This window comes from Corapipo altera, unplaced genomic scaffold (assembly GCF_003945725.1).
Source record: "Corapipo altera isolate COAL_440 unplaced genomic scaffold, ASM394572v1 50, whole genome shotgun sequence".
Lineage (NCBI taxonomy): Eukaryota > Metazoa > Chordata > Aves > Passeriformes > Pipridae > Corapipo > Corapipo altera.
The window spans coordinates 12,952,313-12,977,540 of NW_020884889.1; the positions used below are offsets into that span (position 1 = coordinate 12,952,313).

The 25,228-nt window shown below is 39.4% G+C and overlaps 1 long non-coding RNA gene across 2 annotated transcripts in view; it reads left to right on the forward strand.

Moving 5' to 3' along the window:
• The first annotated feature begins 1,017 nt into the window (after window positions 1-1,017).
• The window catches only part of LOC113947563, a 123,635-nt gene continuing 99,424 nt past the window's right edge, over window positions 1,018-25,228 (forward strand). Inside the window, exons 1-3 of one of the 2 annotated variants that reach the window (XR_003527797.1) lie at window positions 1,018-1,138; window positions 2,361-2,435; window positions 4,139-4,255. This is a non-coding gene — a long non-coding RNA (uncharacterized LOC113947563). Of the gene's footprint in view, window positions 1,139-1,315; window positions 1,514-2,360; window positions 2,436-4,138; window positions 4,256-25,228 lie in introns of those variants that run through there. The other variant, XR_003527798.1, reaches the window with a different exon arrangement.

Here is a 25,228-nt window from a genome sequence, read left to right on the forward strand (position 1 = left end):
TATGCCAACCGTGTGAGGACAGGCAATACTCAATCTGGCACACAGCCTGCCAGGAGAAGAGTGTTTTTTGGAACAACTGGAACAACTGTGAGACTTCTGGGGTCAGTTAATCTGTGTTGCTATTTATTTCACCTGCCCGGGAGTGTTTTGTTTGTGGTCAGGACTAGGTGCTTAAAACCAGGCGCCGTCTGATGGAGCAAAGATCTCAGCAAAGTCCCAATTTGTGCTTCTCTCTGGAGAGTCGATGTTCCCCCCATGATCACCCTGTTCCCCACTGCAGAGCTGTGCCATACAAGGCATTTTGTGGCTTTTGTTATTGTGACAATCGTTCAAGCCTGCCATCGTAATTTTAAACCCTTTCTCTGTTAGAGAGAAACCAATTTTTTTTCACTTCTTTCACAAAAATGACCTTGTTTGGAACTTGCTTTAGTGTTTGAAAATTGTAACTATTTTTTTGTATGATTAGCTAGTGCACTCCTGGTGTAACACTATTAGAGACACCAGTGTGGCACCAGGCAGCACCCCAGAAAGTTGGCTGGGCTTGCAAGGGCAATGGAGCCTCATTAGCGCTGAGCTCTGCCTGGGTTAATGAAGCCCCACTAATGAACGAAGTTGTGCTAGGTAGTGGAATCTCACATCAGTAGAGCAACCAACCATGATAAAGTTTGAATATTAAGAGGGTTTGAAAATGTCTTTTGATATTTTTATTGACAATACAGGTGTATGCAATCCTGCCTAATCCTACTTCTGTTCCCATTGCGTGAGGAATACAGCTGGCCTGTTTGCAGTTTCTGAGTAACAGCTTAACTCCAATGCTAACACATTTTTCTGTGGATTTATGATATTCTGTCAAGCTAGGCTAACTGACTTAATCATGTAATTAAATATCTAGTTCTTTCATGATACTTTAATTAAATATCAGACTGTCCCTAGGGAGCTTAAGAGGAAGGGAAACACAGAAAGCTGGAGTAACTCCCTGCAAGTCTCCCCCCAGCCAGGGACTGGGGGATTGTGTTTGTGAGGGTGGCACTGCCCTGGTGACAGGAACTGAAGCAGTGACTGGGCTGAGAGCAGGTCTGGGGCTGCCTCAGGCAGGCGGAGATGGTGTGGCCTCCCCTGGGCCGCAAGGAAAAGCTCGGTGAGAGCTGAGGAAAAACTTTAAATGAGCCATAGCTTGAAGATATTCTACTCTCCCTGGCTGACAGCCTGGGCCTGGAGCTCAGCCAGGGAGGGCGGAATGGGGCCCTGGGGGTCTCCAGATACGAACAAAACACATAACCCCGTGCAGCGCCCCTTGCACTGCCCGGCACAGCACCCTCCTCTGCGCCGCCTCCCCAGGGCACCGGGCACGCCGGGTCTGCTTTCTATTAATAAAAGAGGGAAATGAAAAAAAACCCCAACAATGTAAACACTCGTAGGATTGCTGCGGAAACTGGATATAACCAGGTTATTCGAAGGGAGAAAAAAATTAAGCCATCGGTACGTGCCAAATTTGCCTTCACATCTGTTAATTGTAAGGGGATGATCTTAAAAAAAAAAAAAAAGAGGATTCGTGGTTTAGGGCCTGGTCTGGCAAAGCCTGTACATGTGTATTCCATGAAAACAGGCTCAAATCTGCCCCTTTTCAATGAAGCCCTCACACATGCTGGTGGTTATAGGAATGCGATGTGTTTTTCAGGCTGTGCTGTGGGAGGGATTGGCCTCCACGGCAGGACTGGAGCTCCACAGCCCGTGTCCTGTGAGGCTGAGGGCACCTGGGCCTGCCCTTGGCCAGGAAAGTGTTATAGTTGTTGTTGTCAGCATTGTGTTGCCATTATCCTGCTAGAAGAAATGAGCCCTGTTTTCAAAACTTTTAAAGAACAGAAAATGTCAGTGTTGTTGCTGCTATTACATTAGGATTGTACTGTCTTATATCTTCCACATCACATTTTTGAGTTCAGCACTTTCATTTTGACATCAAAGGGTTAGTCTTTTACCTCAGAAAGTTTTGAGTTTAATATGCAGACAGGTTTAAACTTAGAGACAAGTCTTGTTGCCTCTGTGTGCTCATGTGAATGCAATTTGCTGACGTATGTTATAGGGCCGTGATCCCCTTCTCACTGAAATTCTGATTTCAGTAAGAAAATTTAAAAAGTCAAAATCATTAGCTCAAAGCGCTATGTTTGGTTTCTTGGCTCAAACTGCTATGTTTTGTTTCTTGGCTGTTTACCTGGAAATGTCATCCCATAAGAGACACCATGGTATCACTGCCTATTATTTTATTATGAGCTTTAAAATATTCAGTAGATTTCTGGGGGAGTTTTGTTTGTTTTGGTTTCGTTTTCATTTTTTTTTTTAAGACACTCTATCACCTGAATCAGTCATACATGAAAAGTTGGGCTTCAGTTGTGTGAGGTGATTTTCTGTGCCTGAAATCTGGAACATCAGCCCTAGAGGTAAAATATTTTCTTAATATAAATATCATTTATAAAGAATCCAATGCTTCCTATGCTAACAAATAAATAAATAAATCAGCCAATTGCCATGATCTTCTGTTTGGAAAGTAGCTTAATGTTTACTGTTTAGAATTGTCAATACTGAAAATAAATAGAGCAGAGGAAGAAAGCATGTTTTGTGCCTGTTCAGATGAACTCTCGAGATATTTATGTTTTCTAAGTGGTCTTTTAATTTTAGACAATAAGCTACTTTTATGTAAAAATTCCTTTCATTAGAGTTGTTTACATGTTTTTCCAATAGGAATTTTTTTGTAAACTTTCTTTGTCAGTAGAATAATAATTAAAATGTAAATACATGAATACTCAATAACTGGAAAACCTTGCACACACAGAACAAAATGGTTTAAATAACAGACTATAAAAAGTAGTCTTTACTATGTTATCAAACTGTTAAAACTCCAGTTTTAAGATGCAAGGCCATTATCAATTTATGACACAATCCTTCTTTCTAACATCTTTAAAAGTACATATTTAATAAGTAAGTTTACATGCATATACGACACTTGGAAGCATTTGAACAAGATGCATTAATTTAATCTTTCCATGAGGTTTTGTACATATTGCCTTGCAGAGTACTTGGGGAGCACGAGTATTTTCGAAGATATCTGTGACATCTGTTCTTAATATTCTAACATCTTTCTTCCGTGTACATTTGATAGACAACATATTTTTGGCAGTCTTTGTTATTAGAATTGCCAAAATGTTGATATTGAGTGCCTCGGTTTTCGATGAGTGCAAACCAGAATGAGCCTTTTCAGAGACTCATTTTGGAACCAAGTTATTTCTAGAAAGTCTTATGTTTCAACATTCTTTTTAGGTAATCATAAATAGATTTATAATAGAATAAGGAAATGATTTCTGTTCAGGAACAGTTGTTCAAATATATCTGCTCTCTCATCTTTATTTCTGATCTGTGTTTTTAAACATAACAGTGTGTTAGAACTCCATCCAAGTACCAGGCTGTGGGATTTTGCTTCACTAGATACTTAACCCTCCTAAATGCCCATTTAAAGTGCATTGATATGAGTGTATTAATGGCATTTCTTTAGGGGATTTCCTGAGACTTAGATGTTGCGCTGTTGAGCACTATGCTGTGCAGTTTTTAGAAGTCTGAGCATAGAGTGAAAGGCACAGCCATGAGTTAAGTGCCAGGGCTTCTTATAAAATATGTGAGAAGCCCCCTTTGAAAGACTGTGCAAAATCCAGATCACATCAGAAAGCAAAAAGGGAGCCAGTAAGGAAGTACCTCTGGGTACCCTGGATTAGCATTCTGACAGGAGATAAGGTTCCTGGATATTTCTCTCCAGAAGCTGTGATTTTGCTGAAATCACACCACCAAAAAAAAAGATGTCCATACGATTCAGCTGGAGTTAAATCCCCTTATTGCAGAGAGCCTCTTCCCTTTAAGTCTATCTGCTGTATGTCTCTGAAGAATTCATCAGCCAGAGGCCTGCAAACTGTTCTGTACTGGTGTAAGTTTATCTCCTCAGGGGAAACTGTTCCCCAGTTTAGCAAACCTCAGGGAGAGGGAGAACATGGGTTCAAACCCATCTGACATGTTGAAGGGGAAGATGAGGTTCCAGTTGCTCTGTGTAGTGTTGTTGTGGTGGAGAAACTGTATAACCCGTGTTTTCCTATTGCAGGAGGAAATACAAGGCTGCAGCTACTTTTCCTGAGGAGGTCGATGTGAGCAGTGAGAATTGCACTGGATCAGATACGAGTGATGGCTGCGTGAATCCTGAGGGACCTCGGGGAGAGAAGTAAGTGCTGAACTGTACAGTCCTCCCAAGATCATGGCATGTCACAATGTCTGTAGAAGCCAAGCTTTAGGTACCAAGAAAAATTCAAAGTGATGGCTGAGGCATAGATGGAAATGAGGTACCTTCAGTTAGAGAACAATCAGGAGAGGGTTTCCAACCCTGTGCTGCAGTTTTTAATCTGTGTGTGATTTTCAAAACAGAACTTAAATGGGAGCTGAGTGTGTATCAGCTTTATCCACTGGACCTACTCACCTAAAAAAGTTGGAGTTTAGACTTGTGTGACCAAAAATTACTGCTGGGGATATCTTATACAACAGATACATGAGCCAAAGATCTCATGTTTACATCTGTTTCAGAATCTGCAGAAAGCAACAGTGAAAAGCCCTCACTGAAATCCTGGTCCTGTCAAGGTCAGAAGGGCATTTCATAACAGCTTATTCACAGATTGAATCTTGTAATGAGATATTTAATTTTGGCTGTGGATCTTTCTCTTATTACAAAAGAAAATTAATTAAGCTGTTTTATAGATAGTATTGCCCTATGTTACAAATATTTATTGGCAAATTAGTTTTTATTTATAATCCTGTAAATTCAGTGTAACATCAGGGATGAGAAATTCGCCCCAGAAGTGGAGAAACACACCCTCTCAATCCTTGTCTCCTTGACTTGCTCCAACGCTGTTAGAATTTTATGTTGTTTCTCCCCTGACACCCCCATTAGTTTTGGTATTACCCAAACTGAGATGGACACACCTTTCCTGTTGTAGAATGAAAGCCCTAGACATGAGACCTGTAGTAATGGTTATTGTTCTCTGGCTGTAAGGATGCTATGAATTCTTCTCTGTTCAGCATGGAGAAAGAATACACTTTATAATGCACAAGATACCAGCAAAAATTTTTCTTGAATTGCCTGAATAGTGTGAATACTATATGTCATCCTGACAAAAGACACACAGAGCAAAAAGTGTTTCTGACTTGGTTTTTTGAGTTCTGTTCTTGTAGTGGTGATATTTTTATTCCTGCTGTAGTCTAGCTATATTATCCTTTTCCAGTAGAAAACAAATGACACATACATTTTCAGTATTACTTGTGCAGCATGGTTTCTTACATCCAGTATTTTGTACTATGTGAGTTTTGGCTTCAGCTGCCACAATTTGAAGGCTTTATGTTAGAACTGCATCCTGATATACCTGATGCTGTGTGTCAATCTAGATCTTCAGACTGTTGCAACTATAAGAACAAATCTGCAACATTTATGTAAGGGATACAGCCTTAAATGTCCCTAAATCTCCTAAATGTCCCTTTTACTTCCTCCTTAATGTTTCCTATAACGCCTCTATTGACTCACTAAACTTAAATGAAGCAAGTGAGTATTGATACAAGATAATTATTAAATGTGCAAACATGTGGCTGAAAACACAAAAGGAAACAACAAATAAGGGCCAAGGTAGGCTCATTCTTCTAAGATGTGCAATTCGGCTTTCTCTCAGTAGATGTCAGCAGCACTACAAACTTGCCCAGTTTAACGCTTCGAGAGCCCTTCTGTTTACAATTTTTATTAGTTTACAGTTTCAGATTTGCAAAGAAATATCCCATCTAAAGCAGTGGAATCTATTGCTCTCTGAAACGGGTTTAGAGACTCCTGTTCAGCATCTTAGAATAACATTGTATTCTCAGTAATGCATTTTTCATACAGAACTTAGTATAAGGGGCTTATTGCTACATTTTTAGAATTTTCCTAGCATTTACCTCACATTTGCCCTCCAGGCAAATGTGAAGTAATATAAGATGTCTAATATTTTGCTTCTTTCTGTGAAGTAAATCAAAACCGTGGGAATGTTTTCATATAATTTGATTTACTCCTGTCTCCTACAATACATCTTCAACTCTGTTCAATTAACTCTGCCTGCTACAAGAAAGGGGCACAATCATATTGTGACTGAAAGCAATGGCAAGTGTTCTGTTGGCTCTGCTGGGAGTTGTCAGCCCCAGAGGAGTTCACATCCACAAAGGAAGGATGTGGAAGGAAGTTTCTTATGTGTAGAATCATGTGTGTGTGTGTGTCTGTATGGCAGGGAGAAAAAAAGGTTGTTTATTTCAGTGTGTAAGGAACATTCATTTTGCTGCATATTAAAAAATAAACAGAAATATTTCAAAATCACCGTGTACATGAAATGGGGGCAAGAAAATAAACATTCCAGTGTTTATATGGTTAGAAATGAAGAAATTTCATTATCTTCTGATTCTCACAGGAGGGTCTTTTTCTTCTTCTGATCTCCAGCAGAAATCTTCATTTATTATTTTTTTTTTTTTGGTGATATATTGGTTACTTGTCAACTGTGGCAGAGTTGCTCTTTTGAAAGTTAAGGTTGTACCCTCAGAGACAGAATCAGTCCAGAAAGCAGCAGCGACCATCTCTCCACATGTCTGTCACCATCTCATTGGCGGGAGCACCGAAAGAAGCAGCACTAAGAGTCAGAGGCCAGTTCAGCCACAGGCAGTGCTGGGGCATTTGGTGTGGAATTCACTTGTCTGTAGGAAAGTGGGCCGTGGCTGCTTTATCTTGGCTGCAGGGTGCCTGCACATACTGTAGCCAGCTAGAGCTGGCCAGCTCCAGAGCCAAATTCCTCTAACCAGAGATGCTGCCACAAAACCCCAAAAAAACCCCCCAAAAAAATAAAAAAGGAGAGGGGACAGGTGGAATGATTTTAACTTCTAGTTAAGAGAGGTAAAGAGTTGTGCTCCCCAATCTGTGTTGATTTATTGTCAGCAACGCTGTACTTTGTTTTCCATGCCATTCTTGGAACATTTTCATTTCCTGTGTCACAAGCAACATTACTATGGGTTGCCTTCAAGCCGTGGGTTGGGGACGACCATGTCATACCATTCCCTTTATGCTCTTGTTCCCAAAATTCTCTGTCCCTTTCCATGATCTCTTCCTTTCCGTGTTCTTTCCTTCATTGTCCTCTCCTGCCTCACAGTCCTCTGTTCCTGGGCTTGTCGAGTGGTCTTTGATACTTTTCTGCTTGTTAGTTGACCCATTCTGTATCAACCCTTTTTTCAGCTGCACTTATTTCCTGACCCCACAGGAATGGGCTGGGAGATGTTGTCTGGCAGACAAGCACTGCCAAAGGAATAATTATTAGTTCTAAGGATGGGTCCAAAACACAGGAGAGCCAGTGGAGTTTGGGCCCCCTAAGTAGGCCCGTTGATGTCTGGATCTCAGCCTGGGTAGTTTGAAGCAGTTTGCCAAACTGAGCATGGGGTATGTGGCTCCAGGGTGATGAGGCAGCAGCGATGCAGAGCAAATTTTTCTTAGAGGCATCTGTTAGGAGCTGTTTGGGAACTAAACCAAATGACCCCAGAGTAATGCTGTTCTGCTGCCTCCATTGTTCCGGGCTCCTTTCTTACTTGCACAGCCAGCAGGAAGAAGCTGGTGACTTTGGCTCTCTGACTCCTTCTTTGGTTCTCCTTGCTGAATGGATCTGTCTCTGTTGTTCAGCCACTGAGCAAGGCTGTTTCTTAGGTTTAGGCTTGCTGTGCAGGGTGTGAAGTAGGGAGTGCTGAATCTGCTGCTGCTTTGCAGAACATTAGATTCTGAGGGACAGTCTTTGCCACTTCACCTCTGACTGAAACTGGAAGAAAATAGAAAAATCGTCTCTAGTGTCTGCCTGAATGTGTTGGCAAAAATGTCTTCCCAGCCCTCGCTGGTGTTATGTGTATTGTTAATGATGTTCTGAATTAGCATCCGAGAATATCAGAGGGTCATGAGCTAAACACACACCTGTGTGAAGTTAGGCAAGAGTTACCTGTATGTTACAGGAATTGAAATCAAGGTGCAAAAATAATATGAGTTAGCACAGAGTTTACATGAAGACTCAAGAAATTTGGCAGTAGATTGACAGGAGATCTCCCCATCTTCAGGGTTGTGCATAATGATACAGCCAGAAGTACTAAAAAAAGCGTAGTGCAGAACACCAGGTTAGGTTTCATTGTCTTCATGTAGGTCTCCTAAGAGGCTTCTAAAAGATGAACTTTTGTGATGGGGTTGGGCAATCAGCTGTGCTGCTGGGTGTTTTGGGATGGTTGAGTAGTTGGTGTTTAAGTCATGGGGTAAAAACTGAATGTTCCTAACTTTATACATACCACAGCATGAAAGAAGAGATGTCGACTTAGTTTCACTTCATGCTTGTGACAACTTTTTCAAGTTGTGATTGCTGCACTGGTGGACTGGCTGAAAAGGGAGGTGGTGGCAGGTTTGAGCTTTCATTTAAATATGACTTGACTGGAAAAACCAGCATAATTTTTATTAATACTAACAATGTTGAGCATAACATCAAAGCAAGGTTTAACTATTTTACAGTTGCATAGCTAAATATGAAAAATAAGACCATGAGTCTCTCTGCATGTGCACGATTTCCTGACGCTGATTTTGAGGCTTTATGTACATCAACAATAATGGACCAATCCCGCCAAAATTTCCTTCCACAGCTGCTGGCCTTAGGAAGTTCCCTGGGCCTCCTGTGCTCTGCAGCTGTGGAGGATATTCCCTGCTCTGAATGAAAGAATCTCCCCTCTCCTGTGGCTGGAAATGCTGAACGAGACATCCTGTAACACCCTGTTCAGAGGGGCAGAGCTGACAGCTGAAGGCCATCCTTGGCATTTTAGTCTTTGTAGATAATGACAAATGGTGCATAACCATGAGCAAGAACCCCTTAGTCCTAAAATAGGAGAAGAGATTTTGGGGGAATTATTATAAAAGGTCATGGCCCAAAGGTCTTGGGGCTGGTTCTGCTCCAGAGAGAGTATGAAGGAGGGATTGTAAGCAGCAGTTTAAAGAAAAAATAATCTGGCATATTTGAGGATTGCAACATCGTAGGCGAGCGTAGACAGCACATTTCTCCTCATACAGTAAAACCAGGAGAACTGCTACATGAAATACTTCTTACAGAGCCACAAAAAACTTGCCTACTTTAAAGTTTTACTCTGTGTTTAGATATAAAACCGTTGGTTGCAATTTTCACTTGAATTTGCATCTTTCGAATGTTGAAGACCACTTACAGTTTTGCAAATGAAACCTGATGGTTTCAAGTGAGTTTCAATTTGAGCTTTTAACATTCTTGTTCAAACCTGAAACCTGAAGTGAAATTTAGGGGTTGCAAAAATGCACATAGAATACAGACAAATCGAAGGAAAAATTTGCAAGAACCTCTGCAAAATTTCCTATAGCTCAGTCTCTGTCTGTTCATGCAGATTATTTTAGTCTCCTTCACTTTGTTATGTGGTTGTGGAGGCTCTGGAGGTAGAGGAGGTTGTGATGATTGTAGCTGTCAGGAGCAGCACTGCCAAAGAACTGTGATGTCTTTCCATGGGGACAGCAATTCATCCAAATCCTGGTTTGTCTTCAGATTCCATACATGCATCAGTAAGGCAAGAAGAGCTTAAGCTCTGTTGATAATGTGCAACTGCAGCTGAAGAGATGAGGTTTGAAGCCTATATGGAGCAGGGAAGTTGTAGTAACTGAGCTGCAATAAATGGGTAATTACAAAGAGCTTGATGGTGGGGGTGGGAAACCAGAAGAATTATGAGGTTTTATCTAATTTCCACCCCTGCAGCAGTTTTGGTTGGGAAACAGAAACTAAGGGTGCCTTGTTACTGCATGAAATAAATAAAACCAGAATGCTGTGGTGGTTTCTTGATCTGTAAAGCACACAAAGCCGAAACCACCATATGCAAAAACAATCACAAAAAGAGTGAGTGCAAGCTGGAAGTTGGTGATAGTCGCTCTTTGCAATGGACACAGCTCACAGTTCTCAGCACAGCTGACCTCGTGGGAATTGATGGGAAGTCCTGGCTCTGCTTGAGTCAATGGGAATTTTGCTGTGGACTTCAGGGAAGCTGGAACTTCACAGCATAGTCCTTGTTGTGCAATATTCTGTTCCTGGCTCTTAAAACCTTGCAAAATCTCATAGTTGGGCAAATAGGCATTTGTGGTGCTCTGGGTCTTCTGTCTAGCAAGAATGGGAAATTAAAGGCAATCCATTTTCACTAAAACTGGCTAGACTGCTGGTGGTGACATGCTACCTTACCCATGGAAATTAAATACATCAGTGTAGAAGTAATATGACTGGAAGTGGTCTCATGTTGCTCATTCTGCCTATTTGCATGTGCTGTCACCTTCCTTTGCCTGTGCTCTCACCTCAACTGCTTCAGTGCACACAGGCCTTGGCAGTGCTTAGAGGAAGGACTCCTGTCTTGTTTGGACTTTAGGCATTAAGGTCCACATCCTCACTCCCACGTGGGCCTCAAGTAGTAGTTGTGATAGTTAATATTCAGTCATGTTACTCAGGTAATTTGAAGTCTGTTAGGTAAACTGGCATCTCTGTAACATTAGTAACAGGGAAATACTGTATTCAGCAATAAGGATTAATTTTGGGACACTGTTCATGGATATCCTTAGATATGTGTCACCATCCCTAGGGAAGATAAAAGACTGTTTCTTTCTTAAGAATATCTCTTTGTCAGCTTTGAATGTGGAGTCCTATAAGGCTGCCAATATTATTACAAAAGTTTTTATCCTGTTCCCTTTAATTGTTGAGTTCTTCCTGCTAAGTCAGCTAAAAATTTATTTTCATTGTATGTGAAAAGCCTGGCTGTTTTCAGTTGGTTGTGTTTGGGGGGAAGTCAAATTTAGTTTATTGACCACTTAAAAGCTGTGCATTTATAACTGAAATGGCTGGGGTTCCTTGTGTCTCCTTGCCTTGTTGCTTTATCTCTGCAAGAGTGAGATCTAGAGTCCTTTGGAAAACTTAAAAATAGAACAGCAACATACTGTATCTTTTTCATTTAAGTAAGACTACCTAAAAAAATGTACAGATGAAATGGCAAAAACCTGGCAATAAAATGGTGTGAAGCCTGAGGTATGTATTTCTTGTATAGCATGTTGGTAGGGGTCCCAAATGAGATCCCTATGTTCTTTTATAGCCAAAGCTGTAGATAAATGGGAATTTAGGACTAAAACAACAGGATTAATACTTTCCAGTAATCTGTTCTTGTGGTGGGAAAGGCCTTGCTAAGGAAAAAACAACATTTAATTTAACAAGAGCTTGAAAATCACTTTAGCAAAACATGGCATTCATAAGGTGATGTGCCAGGGTGAACTGACCTTATAAGGGCCATGTAAGGAAATATAATGGTATTATTTCCTAATATTTTGAACCTTAGCCTTTTCCTGTAGAAGCTCCACAAAGTTTAACATCTGTCGAGGAAGCAGCTGGGATATTGGATGTAGAGACAGTTTGCTGACACCAGTCAATAGATACCCAAATTAAGATGCCACATCAAGAACATTTTCTTTCAGGAAAAAACAAACAAAATAAAATGTGAGGTTTATTTCTTTGGTGGCTCATCTGGAAAAACCCTCTGATGATTGCCTTGTGTTCATAAGTATGACACAAAATCAGCAGGGTGTTGCTAGTGGTGTAGGATTTAGAACATTAATTTAAGACAGCAAAGTAAGCAGGAAGAGAACTGATTGCCAAGGGTGTGTGAGATTTGGGGTAAGATTTGCTTTGTCAGTGTTGTAACCAGCCTGTAAGTGCTCTGTCTGAAGTCTGCAAAGTGGGTGCATAATATAGCTGCCCACAGACTGTGGGTTTAATGCCAGCTGTGGTTGGTTCTTTTTTTTTTTTAAGTATAGCTGAATAAGGGAAATTATACTTAAGCTTGTTTTAGTTGGGCATGGGACACATCAAAAAAATTGCCAGCTTATTTTCCCAGCCTTGCTTTCTGCAAGAGCCCAAATAGCTTCAGTTGCCTCATAAATCCACAGTGATTACAATGTATTTATTTATTATTATCTATGCAGACACAAAATGACCTCAACGAAAAAGAAGTCAAAACAGTTCCTTGATTTTGGGAGAAAAATCATTCAGCTCCCATCTCTCTTCCACCCACAGGCTCCTTCTGGGGGCTGTGACTTTGTCTTATGCTTCATCAGGAAACATATTTTTGGCTGAGATTAACTCTCTGGAGTGTGTTGATCTAACAGGTATAATGTCAAATGGAGTTTGTATTGGACATGAGGTGCTTCCCCTGAGTGTTCCCTGTAAAATTATCGTTGTGGTTTTCAATAGATGACTAGTTAGTTATGTTTTGTTATTACACAATTTCAAATAATATAGAAGTTAAAGGGAAGAAGTACTTTCTGTGCTGTGTAAGGGGAATGTGGGACCACGTTCACTTCAGCAGAGAGCAGAGTAGATTGTTGAGAAGCACAATAAAATAGGATTGTACAGTCTCCTGGAATTCTGTGTGGGTGGATGAATGGAGTACAGAAATATGTTCCATTAATTTCTAAGGGATATTTCCTATGTATTGATGAAGGGGCCTAGTTCTGTTCAGTGTCATGGATGATATAATTGGAGGTCATTAAATCAATTAGCTGTATTAGGTGTTCCACCCAATCGTGTTTTGCAGTGAAAATCTCGGAGTCAGAGCAGATCCTCATTTAATGAAGTACCAACAGTGGCCATTTCCTATAAGGTCAGGTGTAGACCCTCTCAAATTTCTGAAGTTGGCAGCCTAAGAGTGTCTTGTGCTGGGTTATTGTGGCATATCTAGCTTTCATGAACTGATCAAATGCCTTTCACAAGACATTCCTGCTTTTGACTTTCCCATATCCTATGGCAACAATTCTTTCATTTCAGTTTATATGGTACTCCTACTTTATTTTTCTATTCTGAAAAATAATGACTAGTCACTCCCTGTTCAACCATATTTCCTTCCAAGTTATCTCTTTTCAATTAAAATGTTATTTTATTTTGTTTCCCACTGCGTTGAAACTTTTTCATATTTGTCATCTCTTTCTAGAAAAGATTTCAATCAAACAAATTCTCTAGAATTAGAAAGTACCAAGCACTCTCTGTGTAATACACTCTGTCCTCCAGTCCATTGGCAGAAAAGCAGGGAGTGGGTATAATGTGCTTTCAGGGCCTAAGAACAAGTGTTAAAGCCAAACTATAATTAAAGTTTGAGATTAAAAAAAAAAAGTGACATGTTAGGTGTGCTTGCCAAAGTTAGATCACAACCTAGTAAACTGGTATTTGAAATAACACCATGTCTAGAGGAAGGATATCTGTTCTAGATATTTTGCAACCAAACATTTGTTAGGGATCAACAGAGGACTCCCAGCATTGGGCTGCAGGAGGTGAGGATTTGTACAAGCACTGCTGATATGGAAATGCCCAAAAGAGGAGAGTGGGTGCTGTTGAGAGAGGATGCACTGGGGAGGAAGGTTACAAAGTTCCTTGGTGATCAGTCAGGATGCTGGGTATGATTTAGACTTTTGTTAATGACTTTGGCTGAAACAGAGAGATAATGTTGAGGAAATTTGTTGATGATGTACAGTTGGGACCCCTCGCTAATGCAGAAAGGGCAGGAATTACTTACAGGAAGAAATGGATGACCTCAAGCTCTGGAGTAATAGGAACAGGCTGGAAGTTAATGGAATGAAGTGCAACATCATGCACTTTGGGATCACTGAAAATTTCTGATATTAACTAGAGCTCATTATTTGGAAAGAACGGAGGAAGGGACAGATCTGAGTACTAGGGGATAACTGGATAGCTGGTAGCCAGCAATATGTTCCAGACACAAAGGGAAATGGAATTTGAGATGGACCAAATCTTCCCAATTGAAATAAGGAAATATTTACCTGACAAGGGACGATAAACCTGTATCTGAATACCATGTACAACTCTCATTTTCCTTGTTGAAAAAAGGGCACCTCAAGCTGCAACAAGTCCACAGAAGAGTTACTGGGATCATGGGAATGATAAGCTTATCTGTAAGAAGAAACTAATTGGCAATGGTTTATTTAGCCTAGTAAAATGAAATTTGAGATGTGACTTATAAATATATCCATGGGAGAAAATACCAGAAAAGCAGTGCTATTTAAAAGACAACAATTAAAGACAAACAAATCTATGCAAACTTGTCTTGAGGAAATTTGAGCTGCAGTCTAGGTTTCTAACAGAAGAGCCAGGTTCTGGAATGGAGTTAGAATAACTAACTAGTGTTCTAACACAGCGTTCCTAAGGAGCTATTAGAGGAATAGTGCCCTTTTCTGCAGATGAAGCTGATGGTGTGACCCAAAATCTTATGGAGAATCTCCATAATTTCTTGCTTGAGCCTAAGTTACTCCTCTTTGATTGGTCCTTGGCTGGCAGTGTTTTAAGGAGTGTGTAGAAATTACATGAGATTTTATTTTTGATTCTGTGGTTAAATTGGTAATGCCTTGAGGTATTTTTACTGTAGTAGGTCAAACCTTCACGCTGTGGGGAAAACTACTCTTTCTAGAAGGCTATAAAATTTAAGAATCCTTATAGTTTTGGAAATGAAGGCATTAAAGCTGCACTAAAGGTAATCTGTCATTGCCCTGCTGAAAGACTGGCAAATCAGTGTGCAGAGCTAGAAGTTGCTTTTCAGTGCCATCATGTATTTCAGATTTCATGGTTATAGTTTATCTTCTTATAACATTCATTTTTCTACCAATTAACAGTACAAATGGCTTACTTATTCCATTTAATACGTTTAGAAGGACCAGATGTTTTTGCTTCCCAATAAAGAAAATATTTCACATTCCCAGTTTAACTTGTGTTTATAACTTGCTTAAAAATACCTTTGCTTCTGCTTCCACCTCTGAGTACCCAAAAAGAAAAGGTATCATGAAACCAGAATAATTTTCTTCTCATGAAAAAACTCTCTTAACTTATACACACACAAAATCTCGTTGATAAAATTGTCAGCATATCCATGGTCTAATCAGGCTGACATAGTATTCAAAGAAGAATCTTTTGTAAGTATTTCCCATTCATAACAATAGAATGCAGCAGTGTATGAATATAAATACACTGTGTGGAAATTTATATAGACATCAATCAGTGTTTTATGTTCTCTAATCAGGATAAGTTGTACCTTTGAAAGCCTCTAAAAGCTGCTGTAACAGCTTTTTCAGAAGAAAAACAGTTGCCCCCCAGCAGGATTAAACTCATGACAGTTTTCTCCCTACTTTTTCCCCTCTTGATGTGTCACCGTAGGTTCATATATGTAAGATTTTTAAAGCCCAACAATGCCAAAACTCCTCCTCTTCTTTAAGCCAGATGTTTCATTTTAGAAACATCTTTTTTAATGAAAGTAGATTCAAACTTTGAAAAGTGAATTGCCATAAAACAAATATCTCAGAGTAGTTACAACTGGAATTTAAGTTATTCTGACAGAAACAAAAAATTACACCAAAGGGGCTTTTAAATGATCCTTTGCATGCTAATTGGGTAAAATTCTTTTTCATATGCTAACATTTGTGCAGCTGTGTTTGTAACGTATCCTGAAAAATTCAAGGTGCATTGATGCTATACTCCTTGTGGTTCTAGGAGAACTTCTCCTGAAAAAAGGGCTTTTGTACAGGGAACTCGCTATGCTCCTCACTGACAGGAAGGATGGTGATGGTTTTCTCCATGCTATGAATTTGTATAATCCCTTTCTGGACCTGCTGGCACGCCCTGTCCTTGTCACCTCCAGTGGCAGCAAGGTCAGGAACTATATTGCCCCACTGGGTAAGGAATTACTTTATCTCTTTTGTATTGTATGTTCAGCTCGTGCCTCCTAATGGCTCAAAAACTGCAGGATTTTTATGAATAAGATTTCTACATTCATTTTCCACAATTCTTTCATAATTTTGGGAATCCCAATTGTATTCCCCCTTGATCTTCTGATTGATAAATCCTCGAGTTTTTGGTCTCTCCTGGTATGTTAATTGCTACAAACCACTGATCACTTCAGTAGCTCTCTATACACCCTCTAATTCTACTATTTCTTTTTCAAGATGTAAAGACCAGAACCCATACAATTTCTGATGCTGAGCTGAACTCTGACATTGCTGATTTCCCTAAGGCTGTATTTCATCCTCTGTTTGGTTTAATACCATCTTATCTTTGGTGCTTAAAAATAATGGTGAAATCACTGAATTTCAGTTCTTTAAGAAAATGGGCAGTGTAGTAGAAGGATTACAAGTAAGTACATAGCTGTTGACAAAAGAAAACCAGAGAGCTAAATATACAGTTGCTTAGGCTTCCCAGAAGGAATCAAATTTGACTGGATATGGAACTAAATTATCTGAACCTGACACAATAGGTGAGTGGAATTTAAATATGTGAAAATAGAGGGAGGGTTTGATAAAACTGGCTACAAATTTTAAAGTTATTTTTAAATTAGTGCAAATTGATTGTATCTTAATGAGAAAGTTGTAGCCATCTATAGGAAACATGGAAACAAATAGATTATTTTTAGTGGCTTGATAAAGCAATTGCAGACTAGTTCCTAAAAATACTTTTCTAGTACCATAATCATATGACATGAAAAAGCCATGAAGGATGTAGCAGTTTTGAATGTGACCTCATCATTACCTGTTGCTTCTGTACTGATGGTTTAGAACAAAGCATGGCTCTTGTGATGTTGGGACTGATTCACCCCAGTGGTTTTACCCATGTGGAGAAATCAGCCCTTCCTTCTACTGACTTACTGTGCAATTTTAAAAAAATGAAAATGATCCCGTCTTCTCCTCATGATTGGTACTGAAGTCTGTGGTTATGAATTTCCTGGATGACAATTTCCTTCTGAGCTAAGAAGCTGACTCTGCTCTTAACTCCAATGAAACTATTTAATCCAAAACCTTTCAATCTAACCTGAGTTACCTGTCTGACCTCAAAAGACAGCCTTACTCGAGTCTTTCTCTTTTTTGGGCTATTTCATTTGTTTGTTTCCACATCTCATTTTTGGTCTCATCAAATATCGTTGCTAAGCTAATCATCCCTTTCTAAGCTTCAGCTTCTCTTTCTCTCCCATTCTCTCCTGTTCTTTCTCATCAACCCCAAATTTCCAATGCTTACAGACAAGAACAGTTCGTATTTTTCCACTTTTCCTCATTTTCTCATGTTTGCTTTCTTCTTTCCCCAGCTTTTTCTCCTGACGCAGGTGGTGTTCTCTCTTATTTTGGAATAGTTTTACAAAACAGCATAAGGAAATACAGGTTTATCCTCAGTTTGGCAGCTGCTGGTGTTCTTCACATGCTTTTGGGAACAAAACTGAGGTACCCATGAAAGGGACCCCGCAGCCTGTCAAGTGGTTTGTGCAACTGCCTTTGTCACTCTGCAGCCTCTGCCCTGAGAGGACCTTCATGATACAGTTCCAGGTAGAGAAGAGCAGGCCAAGTTAACTCAGGCAGTTAGTGGTGTTTAAGAGCACCCACACAAGCAGTTATGATATGAGAGATAAAGACATATGAGAGATGTTTGTCACTGCAGGTATGACCAAGCTTTTGGGTAATGTCTTGTAGTCTGTGGGGAATGCAGATAACGTTCAGTTGGAGTGATGTAATCCACCTCTGGTTACCAAACTGCAGCAATGCACAGACTGCCCTTGCTGGGTGAGTGCTGAAGAATGTGCCCGTGGCTGGCACTGGATTGTCATCCTGGAAGGAAGTTTGAGGCTAGAAGGAAGCAGAGACACTGTGGCTGTGTAGTAGGGGGCATGGACAAAGCAACCTAGGAGAAGCAAACCTAGCTCTGATTTTTGTTTTTGCTTAAGAAAAGGCAAAAGCAATCTTGGGCACACGTAGGATGTAATAGAGGCAGAAGGGAAAAGGTTACCTATAGTTTTGAATTTTTACCTTTCATCATTTTAAAGACAGTGCAGTGTTTGTTCTACAGCTGTGCCTTGCACTGATGAACTGATGCAGGTAGCTTCTTTGCCCTGTCTCCTTTAAGTTTCAGGTATCATTGCTCCTGCTGATGTATGCTTCATTCCTTCCTTCTCCCATGACTTGTTTGTCTTCAAGGTAACCTGACTGTGTATCTCCAACCAAGCCTGGAAAGTGAAAAAGAAACAAGCATATTCTGCCTCTGTAGAGAAAGAATGAAATAATAAAATATATAACAAATCAGAAACAAAAATATAATTTTTCTTTTCTCCATATTTTCCTATTCATTCCTGGGAGTGTAGGAATAACTCATTTCTCATTTCCAACACTAATAAATATCAGTAGCACTTTGAAGTCAAGACCACATATCCCACTGTTCCCCAGGCCGTTTCCCAGGAGTACAAAGAAAGAGCTCAGAGGTTTTGAGAAGGCCATATTCTTAGGGAAATGTTGTGCAGAGGTAGGACTCTTTTCAGTCTTGCCTCTTTGTTCTGCAATAAGTGCAAGGTCTTTGCTAAGTCGATAAAATTGAGGTGAGCTGAGTTAAATCTTCAAAAAAATCCTTGCTCCTTTTCCACTTCTCTTACTCCACAGCAACGTATGTGTTTCACTCCAAGCTATTGTTAGTCTTTACTGCACCCCTGTCTTGCAATGTGAGGCTGGAGGGACAACAGACAGAGGCTGCTTTCTGATTCTGTGTTCTAGGTACTGAAGTGTAGGGCTGCTCATACAGGCACTAGTTGAGAAGTGTGATGCTTTGGTGGTGGGCAAGTGCCTGCAAACACCTCTGCACTGCTTTGTCTGGGGGTAAGGGCAGTGCTGTGCAGCAGCTGCAGTTAAGTTCTCTCTGATTTACTCATGTGGGCTGTGTGATCTGGTACAGAGCTATAATCTATATAAGGACACAGATTATTAATGGTAGTAGACTTAACTAGTTCTCTTTCTGTTACTGCCAAAACATTATTTATATCAGTAACCCTATGTGGCAGTGGGTTTCACAAGTTCTATGAAGAAATGTTTCCTTTTCTTAGCTGTAAACTTACCTAAACGAAACCAGGCTCTAAATGTGTGTATATAACTCTTGACCTTGCATTCTGAGGAGTGGAGCAGGTCCTCTTTTTTCTTCAAAAGATCTTCACTTGATTAAGAAGTTTTCATTGCCTAAGTTCTGCTAGTCACATCACATATAACAAAAATAAACACACCAGCTGATGAATGAAGGACAAGTTACAAGGCTGGGGGGGGGGTTGTCACGTACATCTGCACAGGAAAATTAAGATTTATTCTTGCTTTGGGTTTGTGTGCAGTATGTTTTGTGCATCCAAGCTGAACTTCTGCATTTAAACACATAAGTTGTGTTTATGTATAATTAGTTGTGTACATGGATAATCCCATTACTTACTGTAGTTGTAAGATTTGTAAAGGTCAATTTGTAAGACTTTGCTGAGTTAAAGCTTTAATCACGTACATTTTTTTTTTTAAATCCTGCAACACTTCAACGATGATCCAAGCACAGGATCTTTGCACTGACCTCCTAATGTAACAGAAATAGCATTTGAGAATGTTATTTTACTGAACAGATTTTAAAATTAATTAAATTAAAAGTGAACTGTTTTCATTGTTTTCATTGAAAGATGCCTAACATTTCAAATCAGGGTAAGCATCCTTGTTGTCACTCTACACCTGAGGAAATGGGAACAAGTAGAATTTAAGTGCTTGTAAGAGTATTACAACTAAGGAAACTTTTGGGAGTCTTCTTAGTTCATCCTCTGAATCCAGGCCAGAGCCACAGCTACAGGCCCAGACTGCTTCAAAATTCTGGCTAAATATACTTTAATATTTTTTCATAATTCTCACCCTTCAATCAAATTAGATTTAAGAATTAGAGGCTAAGTCTTAAAAGACTTGAAGCTTATGGAAATCCTGTCTTGAGTTTGCTGGGGGTAGGGGGTGAGCCTTCAATTCCCAGCAGTTACCTGCCATTTATTATGTTTTCCTTGTTTCAGGTGTGTTCTATTTCCCAAGCCTATTTCTATGGATCTATAACAGAGAAATAATGATATTATTTAACGGTTTGATTAGAGAAAGGTTAAGGTGGGAAGGGTGTAATTTATTTAGTACTGCTTCTTTTTAGTCCAAGTCCCTGATTCTTTTTGTAGTTATCTGGAAGCATCACTCACTGGCATTTATAGCCAATTGAAATATTTGGAGGGAAAAATCAGACTAGCAGTGAAAATAAAAATGTAATTTTCTTAACAACAGGGCTAATTTAACAAAAACAGTCTATTAATGGAAACAAAAAACATACAAATGTTTGTTGGACCTACGTGTATTTGAATCACTCAGTTAAAAGGATTTGAAGGCCAGGCTTGTATTCTACTTGAGACATAGTAGTGACAGAAAATGATTGCACTTCATTTAGGTATTTCTTCAAATTACCCAAAAGCATAATATTTGCAACCCCTACTTAAATACCTGATGAAATTAATTTAATTGTAAGGAAGCTATTTCATATTGTTACAGCACTGTATGTCTTCACATTTGACAAGTACCAGCATTTAACCTTTTAATTGAAAATTACTTTGGGGATTCTGCCAGAAACTGCAGACTGAAAACACCAACCCCCATTCCTGCCTCATGTAATACAATAGGGACAAAGTCAGAGGTCCTTGACGGGCACACTCTGGGGCTGTGTGGGTGGGAAGCTCTGTGCCCTTCCAGAATTCACTTTCTTCTGCTACAAAGGCTGATTATACAGTTTAAGGATTGTTTCAGTGTTTTTCTATGCAGATACTGGTAAGAAGATAAACAGATTATTCCCTCTTACAGAAGTACTTTGACTTGGTATTGTTTAAGGCAGGAGCAGTGCTTCAAGGGGATGAAAAGTGCCTAATTTTTTTATATCTGTATTTTTTTGAATATGAGGATTTTTATACAGGGCAGGGGCAGCAAGGGAGTCAGGGAGGAGAAATATTCCTTTACATCTTCCGAAATAATTGGAGTTGGAAGCTGCAAGAAGGTATGGGATTAGTGAAAATATCCAGTAGTACTGGCCCTGTACATCTCAGGTTATGTAGCCACAGTAGTTCCCAAGAGAGGATGAGTGCAGCCACAAGGACTGTGTAAGATTCTCAGCTAAAGGCTGCTCAGTGTGAATATTTGTCTGTAACTGTGTTTTCAGCAGTACTTTCTAAACATGGACTGAAATTGGTGATGATTCTTGACAGTTCCGATGCTTTGGGGTTGGGTACCCAGAAGCTGGTACAAACAAGAGGTGTTTTCAGCCCCTCGAAGTGTTTTGACTGTTCTGAACACCTCATCTGAAAGAAAGTGGAAAAGTACAAATTTTTTACTCTGACAATGTAATTAATGGAGATGTACCAGGATGACCCACTGCCAGTTTAAGGCTTTTCACTGGATTTCACTGCCTTGAGGAATATGAAGACAGGACCTGGGCCATATCTGAGCTAGAAATGGGAAGTTTAGATTGATCTGAGGAGCAGAGACCTCACAAAACAGATTTGCTCTGGTGCTCTGTAGGTAGTGACTTCTACTACTTCTTTCAAGCTCCATCCTGCCTTTGGTGGAAGTGGAAGGAGAAGGAACAAGGCTGGCTTGCCACAGAGTTACAGCTGTTCTGCCTTCATTGCATTCAGGTGAAATGAGTGAATGGGTTCAAAATTTAATGACAAGGATGGAGCATGTGATTGTGTAAGCTTCCTCCCCTGAGGAGACCAGCCTCAAGTGAAGATAAGTTAGTTTTAACTCAGGACTTTTAAAATTTAGATTGTGGAGCTTAAACCCCTTTGTTAGTGTGAGCTCTTTCAAGACCAGGTCGGTTTATGAGACCGTGTGCAGGAGTGCTGGAAAAGCTTTTGTGTAAAAATGAGAGCCATGGTTTGATCAAATCAGAATGCTTCAAAACTGATCCCATGTAAATTCTCTTGAAGTGTGCAGTGGTATAAACCCTTTCCAGAAGGGAGATTGAAGTCAGGAATTGTAGGTACATTGTTCTGTGTCCTGGTAGTGAAGAATGCTGCAGCTTTAGGTGACTTGGTAACTCTTCTTTCCATGGCCAAGTTTCACAGTCCCATAGCTTCTGGGTGGTTAAATGTAAAAGTTGGAATTTTGGTTTCTAAATACGGTCAAATCCAGTTTAGTATTTAATTGGAAACACAAAGCATTAAAAAAATAATTTTTGTCAAGTAAGGAAGAATTTGGTCTCTCAGTAAACTGAACATATGTGAATACCCTGAGGAGGGGAAGTAAAAAGGCATATTGTGTAAAAGTAGGGGCTAAACTGTGATTATAGGAATAGCAGGGAATACACAAAAGTTGGCTCTGTCAGTGTGTGCTGTGGAAATACATGTGACAAACTAAGGGAACATAGAGCCTCTGGAATTAGATCTGGAAATAAGCTGTAGTTAGTTACTGTTACTTGCAGAGGCCTGGTTTGTGCATGTCATATGCAGATAAATTTTCTGAAAGGATCTATTTATATAAACATTTTGTCTTACAAGTAACTTTGGTTAACGCTGAGTCCTCAGTCAGGTCACTCATGCGAGGTAGCAGAATGAGGCCACATTCGACTTCTCAGATCTGTGTGTTTTAGTCTTGTGGCCAAAATGAAAATGGAGTGCTTCCCACCACCCTAGCTTTACTAACAGTTTTGGTTTTGTGAAAGGTCAGCACATGAATGTGTCTTGTAGCAATACACATTGCCTTTACTCAAAAATTCACATGCACAGGAAAACTGACAAAACAGTTTATTTTGGAAAATTAGTAAATCCAAATGATGGATACCATGTGTCAAAATAATCCTTGGTGCACGTGCTTGCATTTTCACATGGGCATTTTTGAAAATTATACTGTGGAAACTAAATAGAGAATCAGTTTGCCAGGGAGCAGGTTTTAGCCACTTTTCAGTACAGACTGCAAGATGTGGTCTCTTGAAACATAAAAGCAAAAGCACTTCCATCTTTACTTTAGCCCATTGCTGCTGGTCTCCAGAGGTGCCTAAAAAGATCTAAGAGACCAGTTAGTGGAGTTAGGCTGAGATTTCAGAAGTAAAGATGTGAGAAGAGCTGAATGGTCTTCAGGATTCATTTCCCATCCCTAGAACACTCTAAAAACCTGACGCTTAGTTGAAGCTGGTTCTGTTCTAGAGCCAATGGAGAGAGACGAGCACCTCCAGAAGGAGTTTATTTGATGTTCATCCATTCCAAAAGGGAAGAGGTGATGAAGGATGTTGTAGAAAAAGTTGTTGGCTTCTAAATGCTGACAGATAAAATACTGCTTAAAGGAGAGTATAGTCTTCCTCTTATCTGCTTGTTTTAGAGCCTCAGGTAAATCTCCTGTGAAGCACTTAATTTCCACCTTGGTGAAATGTGAATGGAGAATGACTATGGGGATGTTGAGGCTGTGCTGCTGTGTTTGACTACATTTTACTGGTGTTTAAGGACAGACTTGCATTTTTACTTTTTTTTTTTTCAGTAGCCCAAGTACAAAATTGCACATAACCTCTCTGCCGAACCTGTCCAGGGTGGTTCATGGCAAATCTTGGTCTGGAAGAACACTGCACAGATCCTGAGTTCCAGGACATTGAAGTAATCAACAAGATCTTTTCCTGGGGATAGAAGGATATGGACTTGCTTTGGTTACTTTCTTAAGTGTTTTCAATACAGATAGTGGGATATCTCTGCATATACATTAACAAGTACTTTGAGGTAGCAGCAGTTTCCTTCACCTGTGCAATACTCTACATATGAGAATATGTGTGGAAGAGAGGTTAAGGACTCTTTGGTAACAAGGCCTTAACCAGCTTTTATTTTGATTCTGTTTAATATTTGCTCAGTGAGCTGTGAATGGAAAGTTCCCTTTTGAAAACATTGTGTTAGTGTCATGCTGACAACCAAAATCTCTTTTGTGGACACTTAAAAGTGCTCAAACATTTAAAAAGTTGGTAGAGTTGGGTTTTCAGTCCTTTTCCTAAAGTAGAAACAGGCTTACTACTGTCAGTCTACATGGTTGCCATGAGAACAAGTCGTTGCCTGCCATTTTCCTTCTTATATATGCCTTTAAAAAGATGCTGGGACTGTAAAATAAATTATTGTTTCGTAATTTAGCTTTAAGCAAAAGGAATATTTCAACAGTGACAGCTCTGGAAATGCTTTAACTTTTAAATGCTGACACCAAATAATAAGTAAAACCTTGTGATTAATGTTTCCAGAAGGGACTATTAACATTATCCTACATCTGTTCATGATATAATCTCTAAATGAAAAACACTCACTTTGCAAAAAAAAAAAAAAAAGAAAAACACCAAACTCTAAAGAAGTATATGTTTATGTAGCATTTCAGTATAGACTTAACTCTAATGTGTGGACATCCTTGGTAAGATTTAACCAACTAATTTTTCATCTGATCATTATTTAGTCAAACCTCTATGGTTCTCCTGAGGTTGCTTAAATTTCATTGACAACATGTCATTTCATTTGCTGAAAAATGTAGTCATTTTAAATTATACTACATGAAAGAGTTTTTTTATTACTTACAGTAAAATTAGCCATCATATTTGATGAAAATAGTTAGTATTAAACCAGGCATAAAGTTCTGTGAAGCATCACTTCATAATTAGCTCTTGCTGATTTAAATATTTGAGATTATGTAGGAGAGTTGTCTTTTATAACTAGGAAGAATTTGTAGTAGTTCAATCATCCTTTAGGAAACATTTAGGAGAACTGAAGTAGAATTTGTAGAACATATGGCAGTAACTGGTTCAGAAAATAATCACCTGTATTGGTTGGGCACAATTTGCCCATTCAAGACAAAACCCTAAACTGACATAGGTCACCAAGATAGTTGTATTAATTTCAGTCTGTATGTCTCAAACTCAAATTTATTTACTTAATGAATAATGGAATTCATATGCTCTGTGAAAATGTATGCTGAAAAAATCACCTTTTTTAAATGCAAAGTGTTGGTTTTGTTGGTATTAAACTACAGTTAGTGCCATGCCAAATACTTTCTAAGTCATGTAAACTGGCATTTCTGGCAGCTTTTTTTAGATTCCTGTTGAATAGTCATCTTGATCTCTGTTGAGTGTTAGTTGCCATCAATTACTAACTCCCAGTTTTCCAGTTTCCTTGCTTTAGGTGGCATAAGAAATCAGTGATTTCTTACAGTTAGAGGCAGTATCTATACAGGCCACCTTATGAT